Below are 22,271 nucleotides of genomic sequence, written 5' to 3'. Positions count from 1 at the left end.
TTTGAAAAACCACTTTTCGCACTTGTGTTGGTGCAGGAAACCACTTTTGCACTTGTATTAGTGTGGAAAAACCACTTTTCGCACTTGTGTTAGTGTTTAAAAACCACTTTTCACACTTGTATTATTGTGGAAAAAACACTTTTTGCACTTGTGATAGTGTTGAAAAACCACTTTTCGCACTTGTGTTAGTGTTGAAAAACCACTTTTCGCACTTGTATTGGTGCAGGAAACCACTTTTGCACTTGTATTAGTGTGGAAAAACCACTTTTCGCACTTGTGTTATTGTTGAAAAACCACTTTTCGCACTTGTGTTGGTGCAGGAAACCACTTTTGCACTTGTATTAGTGTGGAAAAACCACTTTTCGCACTTGTGTTAGTGTTGAAAAACCACTTTTCGCACTTGTGTTAGTGTTGAAAAACCACTTTTCACACTTGTATTAGTGTGGAAAAAACACTTTTTGCACTTGTGATAGTGTTGAAAAACCACTTTTCGCACTTGTGTTCGTGTTGAAAAACCACTTTTCGCACTTGTGTTGGTGCAGGAAACCACTTTTGCACTTGTATTAGTGTGGAAAAACCACTTTTCGCACTTGTGTTAGTGTTGAACAACCACTTTTCGCACTTGTGTTAGTGTTGAAAAACCACTTTTCGCACTTGTGTTGGTGCAGGAAACCACTTTTGCACTTGTATTAGTGTGGAAAAAACACTTTTTGCACTTGTGATAGTGTTGAAAAACCACTTTTCGCACTTGTGTTAGGGTTGAAAAACCACTTTTCGCACTTGTGTTGGTGCAGGAAACCACTTTTGCACTTGTATTAGTGTGGAAAAAACACTTTTTGCACTTGTGATAGTGTTGAAAAACCACTTTTCGCACTGTGTTAGTGTTGAAAAACCACTTTTCGCACTTGTGTTAGTGTTGAAAAACCACTTTTCGCACTTGTATTAGTGTGGAAAAAACACTTTTTGCACCTGTATTAGTGTAGAAAAAACACTTTTTGCACTTGTGATAGTGTTGAAAAACCACTTTTCGCACTTGTGTTGGTGCAGGAAACCACTTTTGCACTTGTATTAGTGTGGAAAAACCACTTTTCGCACTTGTGTTATTGTTGAAAAACCTCTTTTCGCACTTGTGTTAGTGTTGAAAAACCACTTTTCGCACTTGTGTTGGTGCAGGAAACCACTTTTGCACTTGTATTAGTGTGGAAAAACCACTTTTCGCACTTGTGTTAGTGTTGAACAACCACTTTTCACACTTGTGTTAGTGTTGAAAAACCACTTTTCGCACTTTTGTTGGTGCAGGAAACCACTTTTGCACTTGTATTAGTGTGGAAAAAACACTTTTTGCACTTGTGATAGTGTTGAAAAACCACTTTTCACACTTGTGTTAGGGTTGAAAAACCACTTTTCGCACTTGTGTTGGTGCAGGAAACCACTTTTGCACTTGTATTGGTGTGGAAAAAACACTTTTTGCACTTGTGATAGTGTTGAAAAACCACTTTTCGCACTGTGTTAGTGTTGAAAAACCACTTTTTCGCACTCGTGTTGGTGCAGGAAACCACTTTTGCACTTGTATTAGTGTGGAAAAAACACTTTTTGCACTTGTGATAGTGTTGAAAAACCACTTTTCACACTTGTGTTGGTGTTGAAAAACCACTTTTCGCACTTGTGTTGGTGCAGGAAACCACTTTTGCACTTGTATTAGTGTGGAAAAAACACTTTTCGCACTTGTGTTAGTGTTGAAAAACCACTTTTCGCACTTGTGTTAGTGTTGAAAAACCACTTTTCGCACTTGTATTAGTGTGGAAAAAACACTTTTTGCACCTGTATTAGTGTAGAAAAAACACTTTTTGCACTTGTGATAGTGTTGAAAAACCACTTTTCGCACTTGTGTTGGTGCAGGAAACCACTTTTGCACTTGTATTAGTGTGGAAAAACCACTTTTCGCACTTGTGTTATTGTTGAAAAACCACTTTTCGCACTTGTGTTAGTGTTGAAAAACCACTTTTCGCACTTGTGTTGGTGCAGGAAACCACTTTTGCACTTGTATTAGTGTGGAAAAACCACTTTTCGCACTTGTGTTAGTGTTGAAAAACCACTTTTCGCACTTGTGTTAGTGTTGAAAAACCACTTTTCGCACTTGTGTTGGTGCAGGAAACCACTTTTGCACTTGTATTAGTGTGGAAAAAACACTTTTTGCACTTGTGATAGTGTTGAAAAACCACTTTTCGCACTTGTGTTAGTGTTGAAAAACCACTTTTTGCACTTGTGTTGGTGCAGGAAACCACTTTTGCACTTGTATTAGTGTGGAAAAACACTTTTCGCACTTGTGTTAGTGTTGAAAAACCCACTTTTCGCACTTGTATTAGTGTGGAAAAAACACTTTTCGCACTTGTGTTGGTGCAGGAAACCACTTTTGCACTTGTATTAGTGTGGAAAAAAGACTTTTTGCACTTGCGTTAGTGTTGAAAAACCACTTTTCGCACTTGTGTTAGGGTTGAAAAACCACTTTTCGCACTTGTGTTGGTGCAGGAAACCACTTTTGCACTTGTATTAGTGTGGAAAAACCACTTTTCGCACTTGTGTTAGTGTTTAAAAACCACTTTTCACACTTGTATTATTGTGGAAAAAACACTTTTTGCACTTGTGATAGTGTTGAAAAACCACTTTTCGCACTTGTGTTAGTGTTGAAAAACCACTTTTCGCACTTGTATTGGTGCAGGAAACCACTTTTGCACTTGTATTAGTGTGGAAAAACCACTTTTCGCACTTGTGTTATTGTTGAAAAACCACTTTTCGCACTTGTGTTGGTGCAGGAAACCACTTTTGCACTTGTATTAGTGTGGAAAAACCACTTTTCGCACTTGTGTTAGTGTTGAAAAACCACTTTTCGCACTTGTGTTAGTGTTGAAAAACCACTTTTCACACTTGTATTAGTGTGGAAAAAACACTTTTTGCACTTGTGATAGTGTTGAAAAACCACTTTTCGCACTTGTGTTCGTGTTGAAAAACCACTTTTCGCACTTGTGTTGGTGCAGGAAACCACTTTTGCACTTGTATTAGTGTGGAAAAACCACTTTTCGCACTTGTGTTAGTGTTGAACAACCACTTTTCGCACTTGTGTTAGTGTTGAAAAACCACTTTTCGCACTTGTGTTGGTGCAGGAAACCACTTTTGCACTTGTATTAGTGTGGAAAAAACACTTTTTGCACTTGTGATAGTGTTGAAAAACCACTTTTCGCACTTGTGTTAGGGTTGAAAAACCACTTTTCGCACTTGTGTTGGTGCAGGAAACCACTTTTGCACTTGTATTAGTGTGGAAAAAACACTTTTTGCACTTGTGATAGTGTTGAAAAACCACTTTTCGCACTGTGTTAGTGTTGAAAAACCACTTTTCGCACTTGTGTTAGTGTTGAAAAACCACTTTTCGCACTTGTATTAGTGTGGAAAAAACACTTTTTGCACCTGTATTAGTGTAGAAAAAACACTTTTTGCACTTGTGATAGTGTTGAAAAACCACTTTTCGCACTTGTGTTGGTGCAGGAAACCACTTTTGCACTTGTATTAGTGTGGAAAAACCACTTTTCGCACTTGTGTTATTGTTGAAAAACCTCTTTTCGCACTTGTGTTAGTGTTGAAAAACCACTTTTCGCACTTGTGTTGGTGCAGGAAACCACTTTTGCACTTGTATTAGTGTGGAAAAACCACTTTTCGCACTTGTGTTAGTGTTGAACAACCACTTTTCACACTTGTGTTAGTGTTGAAAAACCACTTTTCGCACTTTTGTTGGTGCAGGAAACCACTTTTGCACTTGTATTAGTGTGGAAAAAACACTTTTTGCACTTGTGATAGTGTTGAAAAACCACTTTTCACACTTGTGTTAGGGTTGAAAAACCACTTTTCGCACTTGTGTTGGTGCAGGAAACCACTTTTGCACTTGTATTAGTGTGGAAAAAACACTTTTTGCACTTGTGATAGTGTTGAAAAACCACTTTTCGCACTGTGTTAGTGTTGAAAAACCACTTTTTCGCACTCGTGTTGGTGCAGGAAACCACTTTTGCACTTGTATTAGTGTGGAAAAAACACTTTTTGCACTTGTGATAGTGTTGAAAAACCACTTTTCACACTTGTGTTGGTGTTGAAAAACCACTTTTCGCACTTGTGTTGGTGCAGGAAACCACTTTTGCACTTGTATTAGTGTGGAAAAAACACTTTTCGCACTTGTGTTAGTGTTGAAAAACCACTTTTCGCACTTGTGTTAGTGTTGAAAAACCACTTTTCGCACTTGTATTAGTGTGGAAAAAACACTTTTTGCACCTGTATTAGTGTAGAAAAAACACTTTTTGCACTTGTGATAGTGTTGAAAAACCACTTTTCGCACTTGTGTTGGTGCAGGAAACCACTTTTGCACTTGTATTAGTGTGGAAAAACCACTTTTCGCACTTGTGTTATTGTTGAAAAACCACTTTTCGCACTTGTGTTAGTGTTGAAAAACCACTTTTCGCACTTGTGTTGGTGCAGGAAACCACTTTTGCACTTGTATTAGTGTGGAAAAACCACTTTTCGCACTTGTGTTAGTGTTGAAAAACCACTTTTCGCACTTGTGTTAGTGTTGAAAAACCACTTTTCGCACTTGTGTTGGTGCAGGAAACCACTTTTGCACTTGTATTAGTGTGGAAAAAACACTTTTTGCACTTGTGATAGTGTTGAAAAACCACTTTTCGCACTTGTGTTAGTGTTGAAAAACCACTTTTTGCACTTGTGTTGGTGCAGGAAACCACTTTTGCACTTGTATTAGTGTGGAAAAACACTTTTCGCACTTGTGTTAGTGTTGAAAAACCCACTTTTCGCACTTGTATTAGTGTGGAAAAAACACTTTTCGCACTTGTGTTGGTGCAGGAAACCACTTTTGCACTTGTATTAGTGTGGAAAAAAGACTTTTTGCACTTGCGTTAGTGTTGAAAAACCACTTTTCGCACTTGTGTTAGGGTTGAAAAACCACTTTTCGCACTTGTGTTGGTGCAGGAAACCACTTTTGCACTTGTATTAGTGTGGAAAAACCACTTTTCGCACTTGTGTTAGTGTTTAAAAACCACTTTTCACACTTGTATTATTGTGGAAAAAACACTTTTTGCACTTGTGATAGTGTTGAAAAACCACTTTTCGCACTTGTGTTAGTGTTGAAAAACCACTTTTCGCACCTGTGTGGGTGCAGGAAACCACTTTTGCACTTGTATTAGTGTGGGAAAACCACTTTTCGCACTTGTGTTATTGTTGAAAAACCACTTTTCGCACTTGTGTTGGTGCAGGAAACCACTTTTGCACTTGTATTAGTGTGGAAAAACCACTTTTCGCACTTGTGTTAGTGTTGAAAAACCACTTTTCGCACATGTGTTAGTGTTGAAAAACCACTTTTCACACTTGTATTAGTGTGGAAAAAACACTTTTTGCACTTGTATTACTGTAGAAAAAACATTTTTTGCACTTGTGATAGTGTTGAAAAACGACTTTTCGCACTTGTGTTGGTGCAGGAAACCACTTTTGCACTTGTATTAGTGTGGAAAAACCACTTTTCGCACTTGTGTTAGTGTTGAAAAACCACTTTTCGCACTTGTGTTAGTGTTGAAAAACCACTTTTCGCACTTGTGTTGCTGCAGGAAACCACTTTTGCACTTGTATTAGTGTGGAAAAACCACTTTTCGCACTTGCGTTAGTGTTGAAAAACCACTTTTCGCACTTGTGTTAGTGTTGAAAAACCACTTTTCGCACTTGTGTTAGTGTTGAAAAACCACTTTTTGCACTTGTGTTGGTGCAGGAAACCACTTTTGCAGTTGTATTAGTGTGGAAAAAACACTTTTTGCACTTGTGATAGTGTTGAAAAACCACTTTTCGCACTTGTGTTAGTGTTGAAATACCACTTTTCGCACTTGTGTTGGTGCAGGAAACCACTTTTGCACTTGTATTAGTGTGGAAAAACCACTTTTCGCACTTGTGTTAGTGTTGAAAAACCACTTTTCGCACTTGTGATAGTGTTGAAAAACCACTTTTCGCACTTGTGTTAGTGTTGCAGAACCACTTTCCGCACTTCTGCTGGCGTTGAAAACCACTTTTCGCACTTATGTTAGTGTTGCAAAACCATTTTCAGCACTTGTGCTAGTGTTGAAAACCACTTTCCGCACTTGAGCTAGTGTTGCGAAACCACTATCCGCACTTGTGCTTGCGTTGAAAACCACTTTTGCACTTGTGTTCGTGTTGCAAAACCACTTTCCACACTTGTGCTGGCATTAAAAACCACTTTTCACACATGTGCTAGGATTGCAAAACCACTTTTCGCACTTGTGTTAGTGTTGAAAAACCACTTTTCGCACTTGTGTTGGTGCAGGAAACCACTTTTGCACTTGTATTAGTGTGGGAAAACCACTTTTCGCACTTGTGTTAGTGTTGAAAAACCACATTTCGCACTTGTGTTAGTGTTGAAAAACCACTTTTCGCACTTGTGTTGGTGCAAGAAACCACTTTTGCACTTGTATTAGTGTGGAAAAAACACTTTTTGCACTTGGGATAGTGTTGAAAAACCACTTTTCGCACTTGTGTTAGTGTTGAAAAACCACTTTTCGCACTTGTGTTGGTGCAGGAAACCACTTTTGCACTTGTATTAGTGTGGAAAACCACTTTTTGCACTTGTGTTAGTGTTGAAAAACCCACTTTTCGCACTTGTATTAGTGTGGAAAAAACACTTTTCGCACTTGTGTTGGTGCAGGAAACCACTTTTGCACTTGTATTAGTGTGGAAAAAACACTTTTTGCACTTGTGTTAGTGTTGAAAAACCACTTTTCGCACTTGTTTTAGGGTTTGAAAAACCACTTTTCGCACTTGTGTTGGTGCAGGAAACCACTTTTGCACTTGTATTAGTGTGGAAAAACCACTTTTCGCACTTGTGTTAGTGTTGAAAAACCACTTTTCGCACTTGTGTTAGTGTTGAAAAACCACTTTTCACACTTGTATTAGTGTGGAAAAAACACTTTTTGCACTTGTGATAGTGTTGAAAAACCACTTTTCGCACTTGTGTTCGTGTTGAAAAACCACTTTTCGCACTTGTGTTGGTGCAGGAAACCACTTTTGCACTTGTATTAGTGTGGAAAAACCACTTTTCGCACTTGTGTTAGTGTTGAACAACCACTTTTCGCACTTGTGTTAGTGTTGAAAAACCACTTTTCGCACTTGTGTTGGTGCAGGAAACCACTTTTGCACTTGTATTAGTGTGGAAAAAACACTTTTTGCACTTGTGATAGTGTTGAAAAACCACTTTTCGCACTTGTGTTAGGGTTGAAAAACCACTTTTCGCACTTGTGTTGGTGCAGGAAACCACTTTTGCACTTGTATTAGTGTGGAAAAAACACTTTTTGCACTTGTGATAGTGTTGAAAAACCACTTTTCGCACTGTGTTAGTGTTGAAAAACCACTTTTCGCACTTGTGTTAGTGTTGAAAAACCACTTTTCGCACTTGTATTAGTGTGGAAAACCACTTTTTGCACCTGTATTAGTGTAGAAAAAACACTTTTTGCACTTGTGATAGTGTTGAAAAACCACTTTTCGCACTTGTGTTGGTGCAGGAAACCACTTTTGCACTTGTATTAGTGTGGAAAAACCACTTTTCGCACTTGTGTTATTGTTGAAAAACCACTTTTCGCACTTGTGTTAGTGTTGAAAAACCACTTTTCGCACTTGTGTTGGTGCAGGAAACCACTTTTGCACTTGTATTAGTGTGGAAAAACCACTTTTCGCACTTGTGTTAGTGTTGAACAACCACTTTTCACACTTGTGTTAGTGTTGAAAAACCACTTTTCGCACTTGTGTTGGTGCAGGAAACCACTTTTGCACTTGTATTAGTGTGGAAAAAACACTTTTTGCACTTGTGATAGTGTTGAAAAACCACTTTTCACACTTGTGTTAGGGTTGAAAAACCACTTTTCGCACTTGTGTTGGTGCAGGAAACCACTTTTGCACTTGTATTAGTGTGGAAAAAACACTTTTTGCACTTGTGATAGTGTTGAAAAACCACTTTTCGCACTGTGTTAGTGTTGAAAAACCACTTTTTCGCACTCGTGTTGGTGCAGGAAACCACTTTTGCACTTGTATTAGTGTGGAAAAAACACTTTTTGCACTTGTGATAGTGTTGAAAAACCACTTTTCACACTTGTGTTGGTGTTGAAAAACCACTTTTCGCACTTGTGTTGGTGCAGGAAACCACTTTTGCACTTGTATTAGTGTGGAAAAAACACTTTTCGCACTTGTGTTAGTGTTGAAAAACCACTTTTCGCACTTGTGTTAGTGTTGAAAAACCACTTTTCGCACTTGTATTAGTGTGGAAAAAACACTTTTTGCACCTGTATTAGTGTAGAAAAAACACTTTTTGCACTTGTGATAGTGTTGAAAAACCACTTTTCGCACTTGTGTTGGTGCAGGAAACCACTTTTGCACTTGTATTAGTGTGGAAAAACCACTTTTCGCACTTGTGTTATTGTTGAAAAACCACTTTTCGCACTTGTGTTAGTGTTGAAAAACCACTTTTCGCACTTGTGTTGGTGCAGGAAACCACTTTTGCACTTGTATTAGTGTGGAAAAACCACTTTTTGCACTTGTGTTAGTGTTGAAAAACCACTTTTCGCACTTGTGTTAGTGTTGAAAAACCACTTTTCGCACTTGTGTTGGTGCAGGAAACCACTTTTGCACTTGTATTAGTGTGGAAAAAACACTTTTTGCACTTGTGATAGTGTTGAAAAACCACTTTTCGCACTTGTGTTAGTGTTGAAAAACCACTTTTTGCACTTGTGTTGGTGCAGGAAACCACTTTTGCACTTGTATTAGTGTGGAAAAACACTTTTCGCACTCGTGTTAGTGTTGAAAAACCCACTTTTCGCACTTGTATTAGTGTGGAAAAAACACTTTTCGCACTTGTGTTGGTGCAGGAAACCACTTTTGCACTTGTATTAGTGTGGAAAAAAGACTTTTTGCACTTGCGTTAGTGTTGAAAAACCACTTTTCGCACTTGTGTTAGGGTTGAAAAACCACTTTTCGCACTTGTGTTGGTGCAGGAAACCACTTTTGCACTTGTATTAGTGTGGAAAAACCACTTTTCGCACTTGTGTTAGTGTTTAAAAACCACTTTTCACACTTGTATTATTGTGGAAAAAACACTTTTTGCACTTGTGATAGTGTTGAAAAACCACTTTTCGCACTTGTGTTAGTGTTGAAAAACCACTTTTCGCACCTGTGTGGGTGCAGGAAACCACTTTTGCACTTGTATTAGTGTGGGAAAACCACTTTTCGCACTTGTGTTATTGTTGAAAAACCACTTTTCGCACTTGTGTTGGTGCAGGAAACCACTTTTGCACTTGTATTGGTGTGGAAAAACCACTTTTCGCACTTGTGTTAGTGTTGAAAAACCACTTTTCGCACATGTGTTAGTGTTGAAAAACCACTTTTCACACTTGTATTAGTGTGGAAAAAACACTTTTTGCACTTGTATTACTGTAGAAAAAACATTTTTTGCACTTGTGATAGTGTTGAAAAACGACTTTTCGCACTTGTGTTGGTGCAGGAAACCACTTTTGCACTTGTATTAGTGTGGAAAAACCACTTTTCGCACTTGTGTTAGTGTTGAAAAACCACTTTTCGCACTTGTGTTAGTGTTGAAAAACCACTTTTCGCACTTGTGTTGCTGCAGGAAACCACTTTTGCACTTGTATTAGTGTGGAAAAACCACTTTTCGCACTTGGGTTAGTGTTGAAAAACCACTTTTCGCACTTGTGTTAGTGTTGAAAAACCACTTTTCGCACTTGTGTTAGTGTTGAAAAACCACTTTTTGCACTTGTGTTGGTGCAGGAAACCACTTTTGCAGTTGTATTAGTGTGGAAAAAACACTTTTTGCACTTGTGATAGTGTTGAAAAACCACTTTTCGCACTTGTGTTAGTGTTGAAATACCACTTTTCGCACTTGTGTTGGTGCAGGAAACCACTTTTGCACTTGTATTAGTGTGGAAAAACCACTTTTCGCACTTGTGTTAGTGTTGAAAAACCACTTTTCGCACTTGTGATAGTGTTGAAAAACCACTTTTCGCACTTGTGTTAGTGTTGCAGAACCACTTTCCGCACTTCTGCTGGCGTTGAAAACCACTTTTCGCACTTATGTTAGTGTTGCAAAACCATTTTCAGCACTTGTGCTAGTGTTGAAAACCACTTTCCGCACTTGAGCTAGTGTTGCGAAACCACTATCCGCACTTGTGCTTGCGTTGAAAACCACTTTTGCACTTGTGTTCGTGTTGCAAAACCACTTTCCACACTTGTGCTGGCATTAAAAACCACTTTTCACACATGTGCTAGGATTGCAAAACCACTTTTCGCACTTGTGTTAGTGTTGAAAAACCACTTTTCGCACTTGTGTTGGTGCAGGAAACCACTTTTGCACTTGTATTAGTGTGGAAAAACCACTTTTCGCACTTGTGTTAGTGTTGAAAAACCACATTTCGCACTTGTGTTAGTGTTGAAAAACCACTTTTCGCACTTGTGTTGGTGCAAGAAACCACTTTTGCACTTGTATTAGTGTGGAAAAAACACTTTTTGCACTTGTGATAGTGTTGAAAAACCACTTTTCGCACTTGTGTTAGTGTTGAAAAACCACTTTTCGCACTTGTGTTGGTGCAGGAAACCACTTTTGCACTTGTATTAGTGTGGAAAACCACTTTTCGCACTTGTGTTAGTGTTGAAAAACCCACTTTTCGCACTTGTATTAGTGTGGAAAAAACACTTTTCGCACTTGTGTTGGTGCAGGAAACCACTTTTGCACTTGTATTAGTGTGGAAAAAACACTTTTTGCACTTGTGTTAGTGTTGAAAAACCACTTTTCGCACTTGTGTTAGGGTTTGAAAAACCACTTTTCGCACTTGTTTTGGTGCAGGAAACCACTTTTGCACTTGTATTAGTGTGGAAAAACCACTTTTCGCACTTGTGTTATTGTTGAAAAACCACTTTTCGCACTTGTGTTAGTGTTGAAAAACCACTTTTCGCACTTGTGTTGGTGCAGGAAACCACTTTTGCACTTGTATTAGTGTGGAAAAACCACTTTTCGCACTTGTGTTAGTGTTGAAAAAACACTTTTCGCACTTGTGTTAGTGTTGAAAAACCACTTTTCGCACTTGTGTTGGTGCAGGAAACCACTTTTGCACTTGTATTAGTGTGGAAAAAACACTTTTTGCACTTGTGATAGTGTTGAAAAACCACTTTTCGCACTTGTGTTAGTGTTGAAAAACCACTTTTTGCACTTGTGTTGGTGCAGGAAACCACTTTTGCACTTGTATTAGTGTGGAAAAACACTTTTCGCACTTGTGTTAGTGTTGAAAAACCCACTTTTCGCACTTGTATTAGTGTGGAAAAAACACTTTTCGCACTTGTGTTGGTGCAGGAAACCACTTTTGCACTTGTATTAGTGTGGAAAAAAGACTTTTTGCACTTGCGTTAGTGTTGAAAAACCACTTTTCGCACTTGTGTTAGGGTTGAAAAACCACTTTTCGCACTTGTGTTGGTGCAGGAAACCACTTTTGCACTTGTATTAGTGTGGAAAAACCACTTTTCGCACTTGTGTTAGTGTTTAAAAACCACTTTTCACACTTGTATTATTGTGGAAAAAACACTTTTTGCACTTGTGATAGTGTTGAAAAACCACTTTTCGCACTTGTGTTAGTGTTGAAAAACCACTTTTCGCACCTGTGTTTGTGCAGGAAACCACTTTTGCACTTGTATTAGTGTGGGAAAACCACTTTTCGCACTTGTGTTATTGTTGAAAAACCACTTTTCGCACTTGTGTTGGTGCAGGAAACCACTTTTGCACTTGTATTAGTGTGGAAAAACCACTTTTCGCACTTGTGTTAGTGTTGAAAAACCACTTTTCGCACATGTGTTAGTGTTGAAAAACCACTTTTCACACTTGTATTAGTGTGGAAAAAACACTTTTTGCACTTGTATTGCTGTAGAAAAAACACTTTTTGCACTTGTGATAGTGTTGAAAAACGACTTTTCGCACTTGTGTTGGTGCAGGAAACCACTTTTGCACTTGTATTAGTGTGGAAAAACCACTTTTCGCACTTGTGTTAGTGTTGAAAAACCACTTTTCGCACTTGTGTTAGTGTTGAAAAACCACTTTTCGCACTTGTGTTGGTGCAGGAAACCACTTTTGCACTTGTATTAGTGTGGAAAAACCACTTTTCGCACTTGTGTTAGTGTTGAAAAACCACTTTTCGCACTTGTGTTAGTGTTGAAAAACCACTTTTCGCACTTGTGTTAGTGTTGAAAAACCACTTTTTGCACTTGTGTTGGTGCAGGAAACCACTTTTGCAGTTGTATTAGTGTGGAAAAAACACTTTTTGCACTTGTGATAGTGTTGAAAAACCACTTTTCGCACTTGTGTTAGTGTTGAAATACCACTTTTCGCACTTGTGTTGGTGCAGGAAACCACTTTTGCACTTGTATTAGTGTGGAAAAACCACTTTTCGCACTTGTGTTAGTGTTGAAAAACCACTTTTCGCACTTGTGATAGTGTTGAAAAACCACTTTTCGCACTTGTGTTAGTGTTGCAGAACCACTTTCCGCACTTCTGCTGGCGTTGAAAACCACTTTTCGCACTTGTGTTAGTGTTGCAAAACCATTTTCAGCACTTGTGCTAGTGTTGAAAACCACTTTCCGCACTTGAGCTAGTGTTGCGAAACCACTATCCGCACTTGTGCTTGCGTTGAAAACCACTTTTGCACTTGTGTTCGTGTTGCAAAACCACTTTCCACACTCGTGCTGGCATTAAAAACCACTTTTCACACATGTGCTAGGATTGCAAAACCACTTTTCGCACTTGTGTTAGTGTTGAAAAACCACTTTTCGCACTTGTGTTGGTGCAGGAAACCACTTTTGCACTTGTATTAGTGTGGAAAAACCACTTTTCGCACTTGTGTTAGTGTTGAAAAACCACATTTCGCACTTGTGTTAGTGTTGAAAAACCACTTTTCGCACTTGTGTTGGTGCAAGAAACCACTTTTGCACTTGTATTAGTGTGGAAAAAACACTTTTTGCACTTGTGATAGTGTTGAAAAACCACTTTTCGCACTTGTGTTAGTGTTGAAAAACCACTTTTCGCACTTGTGTTGGTGCAGGAAACCACTTTTGCACTTGTATTAGTGTGGAAAACCACTTTTCGCACTTGTGTTAGTGTTGAAAAACCCACTTTTCGCACTTGTATTAGTGTGGAAAAAACACTTTTCGCACTTGTGTTGGTGCAGGAAACCACTTTTGCACTTGTATTAGTGTGGAAAAAACACTTTTCGCACTTGTGTTAGTGTTTAAAAACCACTTTTCACACTTGTATTATTGTGGAAAAAACACTTTTTGCACTTGTGATAGTGTTGAAAAACCACTTTTCGCACTTGTGTTAGTGTTGAAAAACCACTTTTCGCACTTGTGTTGGTGCAGGAAACCACTTTTGCACTTGTATTAGTGTGGAAAAACCACTTTTCGCACTTGTGTTATTGTTGAAAAACCACTTTTCGCACTTGTGTTGGTGCAGGAAACCACTTTTGCACTTGTATTAGTGTGGAAAAACCACTTTTCGCACTTGTGTTAGTGTTGAAAAACCACTTTTCGCACTTGTGTTAGTGTTGAAAAACCACTTTTCACACTTGTATTATTGTGGAAAAAACACTTTTTGCACTTGTGATAGTGTTGAAAAACCACTTTTCGCACTTGTGTTCGTGTTGAAAAACCACTTTTCGCACTTGTGTTGGTGCAGGAAACCACTTTTGCACTTGTATTAGTGTGGAAAAACCACTTTTCGCACTTGTGTTAGTGTTGAACAACCACTTTTCGCACTTGTGTTAGTGTTGAAAAACCACTTTTCGCACTTGTGTTGGTGCAGGAAACCACTTTTGCACTTGTATTAGTGTGGAAAAAACACTTTTTGCACTTGTGATAGTGTTGAAAAACCACTTTTCGCACTTGTGTTAGGGTTGAAAAACCACTTTTCGCACTTGTGTTGGTGCAGGAAACCACTTTTGCACTTGTATTAGTGTGGAAAAAACACTTTTTGCACTTGTGATAGTGTTGAAAAACCACTTTTCGCACTGTGTTAGTGTTGAAAAACCACTTTTTCGCACTCGTGTTGGTGCAGGAAACCACTTTTGCACTTGTATTAGTGTGGAAAAAACACTTTTTGCACTTGTGATAGTGTTGAAAAACCACTTTTCACACTTGTGTTGGTGTTGAAAAACCACTTTTCGCACTTGTGTTGGTGCAGGAAACCACTTTTGCACTTGTATTAGTGTGGAAAAAACACTTTTCGCACTTGTGTTAGTGTTGAAAAACCACTTTTCGCACTTGTATTAGTGTGGAAAAAACACTTTTCGCACTTGTGTTGGTGCAGGAAACCACTTTTGCACTTGTATTAGTGTGGAAAAAAGACTTTTTGCACTTGCGTTAGTGTTGAAAAACCACTTTTCGCACTTGTGTTGGTGCAGGAAACCACTTTTGCACTTGTATTAGTGTGGAAAAACCACTTTTCGCACTTGTGTTAGTGTTTAAAAACCACTTTTCACACTTGTATTATTGTGGAAAAAACACTTTTTGCACTTGTGATAGTGTTGAAAAACCACTTTTCGCACTTGTGTTAGTGTTGAAAAACCACTTTTCGCACCTGTGTTGGTGCAGGAAACCACTTTTGCACTTGTATTAGTGTGGGAAAACCACTTTTCGCACTTGTGTTATTGTTGAAAAACCACTTTTCGCACTTGTGTTGGTGCAGGAAACCACTTTTGCACTTGTATTAGTGTGGAAAAACACTTTTCGCACTTGTGTTAGTGTTGAAAAACCACTTTTCGCACATGTGTTAGTGTTGAAAAACCACTCTTCACACTTGTATTAGTGTGGAAAAAACACTTTTTGCACTTGTATTACTGTAGAAAAAACACTTTTTGCACTTGTGATAGTGTTGAAAAACGACTTTTCGCACTTGTGTTGGTGCAGGAAACCACTTTTGCACTTGTATTAGTGTGGAAAAACCACTTTTCGCACTTGTGTTAGTGTTGAAAAACCACTTTTCGCACTTGTGTTAGTGTTGAAAAACCACTTTTCGCACTTGTGTTGGTGCAGGAAACCACTTTTGCACTTGTATTAGTGTGGAAAAACCACTTTTCGCACTTGTGTTAGTGTTGAAAAACCACTTTTCGCACTTTTGTTAGTGTTGAAAAACCACTTTTCGCACTTGTGTTAGTGTTGAAAAACCACTTTTTGCACTTGTGTTGGTGCAGGAAACCACTTTTGCAGTTGTATTAATGTGGAAAAAACACTTTTTGCACTTGTGATAGTGTTGAAAAACCACTTTTCGCACTTGTGTTAGTGTTGAAATACCACTTTTCGCACTTGTGTTGGTGAAGGAAACCACTTTTGCACTTGTATTAGTGTGGAAAAACCACTTTTCGCACTTGTGTTAGTGTTGAAAAACCACTTTTCGCACTTGTGATAGTGTTGAAAAACCACTTTTCGCACTTGTGTTAGTGTTGCAGAACCACTTTCCGCACTTCTGCTGGCGTTGAAAACCACTTTTCGCACTTGTGTTAGTGTTGCAAAACCATTTTCAGCACTTGTGCTAGTGTTGAAAACCACTTTCCGCACTTGAGCTAGTGTTGCGAAACCACTATCCGCACTTGTGCTTGCGTTGAAAACCACTTTTGCACTTGTGTTCGTGTTGCAAAACCACTTTCCACACTTGTGCTGGCATTAAAAACCACTTTTCACACATGTGCTAGGATTGCAAAACCACTTTTCGCACTTGTGTTAGTGTTGAAAAACCACTTTTCGCACTTGTGTTGGTGCAGGAAACCACTTTTGCACTTGTATTAGTGTGGAAAAACCACTTTTCGCACTTGTGTTAGTGTTGAAAAACCACATTTCGCACTTGTGTTAGTGTTGAAAAACCACTTTTCGCACTTGTGTTGTGCAAGAAACCACTTTTGCACTTGTATTAGTGTGGAAAAAACACTTTTTGCACTTGTGATAGTGTTGAAAAACCACTTTTCGCACTTGTGTTAGTGTTGAAAAACCACTTTTCGCACTTGTGTTGGTGCAGGAAACCACTTTTGCACTTGTATTAGTGTGGAAAACCACTTTTCGCACTTGTGTTAGTGTTGAAAAACCCACTTTACGCACTTGTATTAGTGTGGAAAAAACACTTTTCGCACTTGTGTTGGTGCAGGAAACCACTTTTGCACTGGTATTAGTGTGGAAAAAACACTTTTTGCACTTGTGTTAGTGTTGAAAAACCACTTTTCGCACTTGTGTTAGGGTTTGAAAAACCACTTTTCGCACTTGTGTTGGTGCAGGAAACCACTTTTGCACTTGTATTAGTGTGGAAAAACCACTTTTCGCACTTGTGTTAGTGTTTAAAAACCACTTTTCACACTTGTATTATTGTGGAAAAAACACTTTTTGCACTTGTGATAGTGTTGAAAAACCACTTTTCGCACTTGTGTTAGTGTTGAAAAACCACTTTTCGCACTTGTGTTGGTGCAGGAAACCACTTTTGCACTTGTATTAGTGTGGAAAAACCACTTTTCGCACTTGTGTTATTGTTGAAAAACCACTTTTCGCACTTGTGTTAGTGTTGAAAAACCACTTTTCGCACTTGTGTTGGTGCAGGAAACCACTTTTGCACTTGTATTAGTGTGGAAAAACCACTTTTCGCACTTGTGTTAGTGTTGAAAAACCACTTTTCGCACTTGTGTTAGTGTTGAAAAACCACTTTTCGCACTTGTGTTGGTGCAGGAAACCACTTTTGCACTTGTATTAGTGTGGAAAAAACACTTTTTGCACTTGTGATAGTGTTGAAAAACCACTTTTCACACTTGTGTTAGTGTTGAAAAACCACTTTTTGCACTTGTGTTGGTGCAGGAAACCACTTTTGCACTTGTATTAGTGTGGAAAAACACTTTTCGCACTTGTGTTAGTGTTGAAAACCCCACTTTTCGCACTTGTATTAGTGTGGAAAAAACACTTTTCGCACTTGTGTTGGTGCAGGAAACCACTTTTGCACTTGTATTAGTGTGGAAAAAAGACTTTTTGCACTTGCGTTAGTGTTGAAAAACCACTTTTCGCACTTGTGTTAGGGTTGAAAAACCACTTTTCGCACTTGTGTTGGTGCAGGAAACCACTTTTGCACTTGTATTAGTGTGGAAAAACCACTTTTCGCACTTGTGTTAGTGTTTAAAAACCACTTTTCACACTTGTATTATTGTGGAAAAAACACTTTTTGCACTTGTGATAGTGTTGAAAAACCACTTTTCGCACTTGTGTTAGTGTTGAAAAACCACTTTTCGCACCTGTGTTGGTGCAGGAAACCACTTTTGCACTTGTATTAGTGTGGGAAAACCACTTTTCGCACTTGTGTTATTGTTGAAAAACCACTTTTCGCACTTGTGTTGGTGCAGGAAACCACTTTTGCACTTGTATTAGTGTGGAAAAACCACTTTTCGCACTTGTGTTAGTGTTGAAAAACCACTTTTCACACTTGTATTAGTGTGGAAAAAACACTTTTCGCACTTGTGTTAGTGTTGAAAAACCACATTTCGCACTTGTGTTAGTGTTGAAAAACCACTTTTCGCACTTGTGTTGGTGCAAGAAACCACTTTTGCACTTGTATTAGTGTGGGAAAACCACTTTTCGCACTTGTGTTATTGTTGAAAAACCACTTTTCGCACTTGTGTTGGTGCAGGAAACCACTTTTGCCCTTGTATTAGTGTGGAAAAACCACTTTTCGCACTTGTGTTAGTGTTGAAAAACCACTTTTCACACTTGTATTAGTGTGGAAAAAACACTTTTCGCACTTGTGTTAGTGTTGAAAAACCACTTTTCGCACTTGTGTTAGTGTTGAAAAACCACTTTTCACACTTGTATTAGTGTGGAAAAAACACTTTTTGCACTTGTGATAGTGTTGAAAAACCACTTTTCGCACTTGTGTTAGTGTTGAAAAACCACTTTTCGCACCTGTGTTGGTGCAGGAAACCACTTTTGCACTTGTATTAGTGTGGGAAAACCACTTTTCGCACTTGTGTTATTGTTGAAAAACCACTTTTCGCACTTGTGTTGGTGCAGGAAACCACTTTTGCACTTGTATTAGTGTGGAAAAACCACTTTTCGCACTTGTGTTAGTGTTGAAAAACCACTTTTCACACTTGTATTAGTGTGGAAAAAACACTTTTCGCACTTGTGTTAGTGTTGAAAAACCACATTTCGCACTTGTGTTAGTGTTGAAAAACCACTTTTCGCACTTGTGTTGGTGCAAGAAACCACTTTTGCACTTGTATTAGTGTGGAAAAAACACTTTTTGCACTTGTGATAGTGTTGAAAAACCACTTTTCGCACTTGTGTTAGTGTTGAAAAACCACTTTTCGCACTTGTGTTGGTGCAGGAAACCACTTTTGCACTTGTATTAGTGTGGAAAACCACTTTTCGCACTTGTGTTAGTGTTGAAAAACCCACTTTTCGCACTTGTATTAGTGTGGAAAAAACACTTTTCGCACTTGTGTTGGTGCAGGAAACCACTTTTGCACTTGTATTAGTGTGGAAAAAACACTTTTTGCACTTGTGTTAGTGTTGAAAAACCACTTTTCGCACTTGTGTTAGGGTTTGAAAAACCACTTTTCGCACTTGTGTTAGTGTTGAAAAACCACTTTTCGCACTTGTGTTGGTGCAGGAAACCACTTTTGCACTTGTATTAGTGTGGAAAACCACTTTTCGCACTTGTGTTAGTGTTGAAAAACCCACTTTTCGCACTTGTATTAGTGTGGAAAAAACACTTTTCGCACTTGTGTTGGTGCAGGAAACCACTTTTGCACTTGTAATAGTGTGGAAAAAACACTTTTTGCACTTGTGTTAGTGTTGAAAAACCACTTTTCGCACTTGTGTTAGGGTTTGAAAAACCACTTTTCGCACTTGTGTTGGTGCAGGAAACCACTTTTGCACTTGTATTAGTGTGGAAAAACCACTTTTCGCACTTGTGTTAGTGTTTAAAAACCACTTTTCACACTTGTATTATTGTGGAAAAAACACTTTTTGCACTTGTGATAGTGTTGAAAAACCACTTTTCGCACTTGTGTTAGTGTTGAAAAACCACTTTTCGCACTTGTGTTGGTGCAGGAAACCACTTTTGCACTTGTATTAGTGTGGAAAAACCACTTTTCGCACTTGTGTTATTGTTGAAAAACCACTTTTCGCACTTGTGTTGGTGCAGGAAACCACTTTTGCACTTGTATTAGTGTGGAAAAACCACTTTTCGCACTTGTGTTAGTGTTGAAAAACCACTTTTCGCACTTGTGTTAGTGTTGAAAAACCACTTTTCACACTTGTATTATTGTGGAAAAAACACTTTTTGCACTTGTGATAGTGTTGAAAAACCACTTTTCGCACTTGTGTTCGTGTTGAAAAACCACTTTTCGCACTTGTGTTGGTGCAGGAAACCACTTTTGCACTTGTATTAGTGTGGAAAAACCACTTTTCGCACTTGTGTTAGTGTTGAACAACCACTTTTCGCACTTGTGTTAGTGTTGAAAAACCACTTTTCGCACTTGTGTTGGTGCAGGAAACCACTTTTGCACTTGTATTAGTGTGGAAAAAACACTTTTTGCACTTGTGATAGTGTTGAAAAACCACTTTTCGCACTTGTGTTAGGGTTGAAAAACCACTTTTCGCACTTGTGTTGGTGCAGGAAACCACTTTTGCACTTGTATTAGTGTGGAAAAAACACTTTTTGCACTTGTGATAGTGTTGAAAAACCACTTTTCGCACTGTGTTAGTGTTGAAAAACCACTTTTTCGCACTCGTGTTGGTGCAGGAAACCACTTTTGCACTTGTATTAGTGTGGAAAAAACACTTTTTGCACTTGTGATAGTGTTGAAAAACCACTTTTCACACTTGTGTTGGTGTTGAAAAACCACTTTTCGCACTTGTGTTGGTGCAGGAAACCACTTTTGCACTTGTATTAGTGTGGAAAAAACACTTTTCGCACTTGTGTTAGTGTTGAAAAACCACTTTTCGCACTTGTATTAGTGTGGAAAAAACACTTTTCGCACTTGTGTTGGTGCAGGAAACCACTTTTGCACTTGTATTAGTGTGGAAAAAAGACTTTTTGCACTTGCGTTAGTGTTGAAAAACCACTTTTCGCACTTGTGTTAGGGTTGAAAAACCACTTTTCGCACTTGTGTTGGTGCAGGAAACCACTTTTGCACTTGTATTAGTGTGGAAAAACCACTTTTCGCACTTGTGTTAGTGTTTAAAAACCACTTTTCACACTTGTATTATTGTGGAAAAAACACTTTTTGCACTTGTGATAGTGTTGAAAAACCACTTTTCGCACTTGTGTTAGTGTTGAAAAACCACTTTTCGCACCTGTGTTGGTGCAGGAAACCACTTTTGCACTTGTATTAGTGTGGGAAAACCACTTTTCGCACTTGTGTTATTGTTGAAAAACCACTTTTCGCACTTGTGTTGGTGCAGGAAACCACTTTTGCACTTGTATTAGTGTGGAAAAACACTTTTCGCACTTGTGTTAGTGTTGAAAAACCACTTTTCGCACATGTGTTAGTGTTGAAAAACCACTCTTCACACTTGTATTAGTGTGGAAAAAACACTTTTTGCACTTGTATTACTGTAGAAAAAACACTTTTTGCACTTGTGATAGTGTTGAAAAACGACTTTTCGCACTTGTGTTGGTGCAGGAAACCACTTTTGCACTTGTATTAGTGTGGAAAAACCACTTTTCGCACTTGTGTTAGTGTTGAAAAACCACTTTTCGCACTTGTGTTAGTGTTGAAAAACCACTTTTCGCACTTGTGTTGGTGCAGGAAACCACTTTTGCACTTGTATTAGTGTGGAAAAACCACTTTTCGCACTTGTGTTAGTGTTGAAAAACCACTTTTCGCACTTTTGTTAGTGTTGAAAAACCACTTTTCGCACTTGTGTTAGTGTTGAAAAACCACTTTTTGCACTTGTGTTGGTGCAGGAAACCACTTTTGCAGTTGTATTAATGTGGAAAAAACACTTTTTGCACTTGTGATAGTGTTGAAAAACCACTTTTCGCACTTGTGTTAGTGTTGAAATACCACTTTTCGCACTTGTGTTGGTGAAGGAAACCACTTTTGCACTTGTATTAGTGTGGAAAAACCACTTTTCGCACTTGTGTTAGTGTTGAAAAACCACTTTTCGCACTTGTGATAGTGTTGAAAAACCACTTTTCGCACTTGTGTTAGTGTTGCAGAACCACTTTCCGCACTTCTGCTGGCGTTGAAAACCACTTTTCGCACTTGTGTTAGTGTTGCAAAACCATTTTCAGCACTTGTGCTAGTGTTGAAAACCACTTTCCGCACTTGAGCTAGTGTTGCGAAACCACTATCCGCACTTGTGCTTGCGTTGAAAACCACTTTTGCACTTGTGTTCGTGTTGCAAAACCACTTTCCACACTTGTGCTGGCATTAAAAACCACTTTTCACACATGTGCTAGGATTGCAAAACCACTTTTCGCACTTGTGTTAGTGTTGAAAAACCACTTTTCGCACTTGTGTTGGTGCAGGAAACCACTTTTGCACTTGTATTAGTGTGGAAAAACCACTTTTCGCACTTGTGTTAGTGTTGAAAAACCACATTTCGCACTTGTGTTAGTGTTGAAAAACCACTTTTCGCACTTGTGTTGTGCAAGAAACCACTTTTGCACTTGTATTAGTGTGGAAAAAACACTTTTTGCACTTGTGATAGTGTTGAAAAACCACTTTTCGCACTTGTGTTAGTGTTGAAAAACCACTTTTCGCACTTGTGTTGGTGCAGGAAACCACTTTTGCACTTGTATTAGTGTGGAAAACCACTTTTCGCACTTGTGTTAGTGTTGAAAAACCCACTTTACGCACTTGTATTAGTGTGGAAAAAACACTTTTCGCACTTGTGTTGGTGCAGGAAACCACTTTTGCACTGGTATTAGTGTGGAAAAAACACTTTTTGCACTTGTGTTAGTGTTGAAAAACCACTTTTCGCACTTGTGTTAGGGTTTGAAAAACCACTTTTCGCACTTGTGTTGGTGCAGGAAACCACTTTTGCACTTGTATTAGTGTGGAAAAACCACTTTTCGCACTTGTGTTAGTGTTTAAAAACCACTTTTCACACTTGTATTATTGTGGAAAAAACACTTTTTGCACTTGTGA

The 22,271-nt window shown here is 38.6% G+C and overlaps 1 protein-coding gene across 1 annotated transcript in view; it reads left to right on the top strand.

Moving 5' to 3' along the window:
• LOC137427111 (E3 ubiquitin-protein ligase znrf2) overlaps nt 1-22,271 on the top strand; it is a 298,968-nt gene that overhangs the window by 150,998 nt on the left and 125,699 nt on the right. The window lies entirely within an intron of this gene.

This window comes from Myxine glutinosa, chromosome 5, assembly GCF_964187855.1.
Source record: "Myxine glutinosa chromosome 5, kmMyxGlut1.1, whole genome shotgun sequence".
NCBI lineage: Eukaryota > Metazoa > Chordata > Myxini > Myxiniformes > Myxinidae > Myxine > Myxine glutinosa.
The sequence above is the reverse complement of the archived record's forward strand: the minus strand, read 5'-3'. Positions and strand labels throughout refer to the sequence as shown.